The following is a 2,568-nucleotide window of genomic DNA, read 5'->3' as shown; positions in this document are numbered from 1 at the left end:
ATTAGCCAGGTGTTGTGGCAGGCACCTGTAATCCTAGCTACTTGGGAGACTGAGGCAGGAGAATCGCTTGAACCCGGGAGGCGGAGGTTGCAGTGAGCCAAGATGGCTCCAGCCTGGGCAACAAGAGCAAAACTCCATCTCAAAAAAGGTGTACTCTTCAGCATCTAAATGGGCCTAACCAAACTAGATAGGGCACTCATTTGAGATTTAAATGAATCAAGGTTGACCTTTCTTTAAAATGTCTGAACAAAGAAAATCTTGATACCAGAGTCTCTTTTGCTTGAGTGGTTTCTTCATTGAAGTTAAACCTTTTTCTTTTTTATTTCCCTAAGTGTTCTTAGTATTCCAGTAAAGTCTGTTTGCGTTGAAATTAAGAAGAGTTGGGAAACCCTAGCCTGTTGAGGTCAGGGCCATGGCATTGACCCCTTCATGAAGGTACTTTGTGAGGCAGTTAGCTCTGCTTTGCCCTATTACAACTACTACCCTCCTCCATCCACCCTCTTGCTTCTGTGGCAGGGGTCACGTGAACAAAAACAGAGACACTTTGGGTGGGTGGCTGCAATTCTGATAGTAGATAAACAGTTCAAAGTTCATGTCCATCTTGTGCTTGGTCTTTTGTGTCATTTGTAGTGTTATTTAATGAGAGGTGGTTAACACATTAAGTTACAGACTACTATGATTTGAAAAAACACTGGTTTAGAATTCTTTTCAGGAAATCTTAAAATTTCTTTGAGATTTGGTTAAGCTAATAATACCTGTCTTGCCTACATCACAAAGCTGTTGTCTCAACTTAGACTATTATACATAGAATTAATTTATGATCCTAATGCCCTTGACTAAACTAGTAAGGTAACTTTTAACTTTTCCACTGAAGATGACACTCACACAGGTTTTTTTATTTTTAAAGATTTTTTAAAATAAAAGTGTATCCTATGATATACACTATACTAATAAACTCTAAAAATCACATCTCAAAAAGTACTCTACATCATTTTTTAATGGTTTTATATTTCTTCATTTAGCAAATGTTTATAAGTGATTCTATGAGAGTGTACTATTTTTGGTATTGGTGATACAAGATGATCAAGTTAGAAAGAGGCCTATTCTCATGACTTCTTGAAAGTTACAGTCTAGTGAGGAATAGAGAAAAAGTCACTAACAATAAAATATGATAAACATATCAGTTAACGGCAGGTGCCATGAAAACTATAGATGGGATATCCAGTGCTTGTGGTTTCAGGAAAGAGTCCTAGGTGATTTGGGGAAGGCTTTCTGAAGAATATTAAATTTATGTCCAGACTTGAAGACTGAGCTGTGTGTTCCATGTTGAAGGAACCATGTCTTCTGAGGCTCAGAGGGAAGAGAACATAGCACATTCTAGGAACTCAGTGAAGGTTAGGATGGCTATAATACTGAGTAAGGGTTAGGGGAGCTACAGGAAATGACAACTGGAGAAGAAAGCAAGAGTGAGAGCCTTGTAGCATCTTATAAGCCACATTTAAGAGTTTGAACTCTATACTAAGCACTGGAGACCATTTAAAGTTTTAAGAAATCTAGAAAATTAAGGGAGCAAAACTGGGGACAATTACTGCAATAAGAAGTGATAGAAGGCCAGACATGGTTGTCTATACTGATAATTGCAGCACTTTGGGAGGCCAAGCCAGGAGGATCACTTGACCCCAGGAATTTGAGACCAGCCTGGGCAACATGCGAGACCCCGTCTCTACGAAAAAGAAAAAAATTGCTGGGCGTGGTGGCACATGCCTTTGGTCCTAGCTACTCGGGAGCCTGAGGTGGGAAGATTGCTTGAGCTCGGAAGATAGGGGCTTCAGTGGGCCATGATTGTACCAGTGCACGCAGCCTGGGCAACAGAGTGAGCGAGACCCTGTCTCAAAACAAAAACACAAACAAAAAAGAAGTGATAGAAGCCTGAATTAGCGAAGTAATGAGATGGAAAGACTTGAACAAAGTTAAGAGAAATTTAGACGCATAATAGGGCCTGATGATGGAGTCAGTATGGGCAGAGGAAAAGAAGTAGAGTCTAGGGCTTCCGGATTGGGAAACTAGGGGGATGGTGACGAAGAAAAGGCAACAGGGTTGAGGAAGATGATGATGAATTCAGTCTTGAACATTTCAAAAGTACCTATTGGATCACCACAAAGAGAGAAATAATAGGCAGTTGAATAAATAGGTCTGGTGTGCAGGAGACAGACCTGGCTAGAGATAGATACTTGGGAGTGCCATTAGCATACAGAATAGTGAGAATGTAGAGGCAGAAGAAAAGACTCAGGACAGGCCTGTGAGCAAAAGATTTCTACTATTAGAGGTACTCATCTGATTAACTGTAAATCAGGACAAAGACAAGCAACATCAGGAAATATTGTTCTGAGTTGACATTAAATCTTTGTTTAATTTAGAATTGAAATTTAGAATTGTTAGAGCACATGTGCTGTCTTACAGAATTATTTTTCTTGTTATTTTCATTGTCAGAATTTGTTTTTATTTATAAAAATGTCCTTTCCCTTTAATACAGCTTTTTGTGTTTTTTTTTTTTTTTTTTTTTTTTTT

General features: G+C 38.9%; 1 protein-coding gene across 1 annotated transcript in view; it reads left to right on the top strand.

Moving 5' to 3' along the window:
- SPPL2A (signal peptide peptidase like 2A) overlaps nt 1-2,568 on the top strand; it is a 50,607-nt gene that overhangs the window by 37,948 nt on the left and 10,091 nt on the right. The gene's annotated exons all lie outside the window — the stretch shown is intronic.

Source organism: Colobus angolensis, unplaced genomic scaffold (genome assembly GCF_000951035.1).
Source record: "Colobus angolensis palliatus isolate OR3802 unplaced genomic scaffold, Cang.pa_1.0 Scaffold78, whole genome shotgun sequence".
NCBI lineage: Eukaryota > Metazoa > Chordata > Mammalia > Primates > Cercopithecidae > Colobus > Colobus angolensis.
This window is presented reverse-complemented; position numbering and strand designations above follow the sequence as displayed.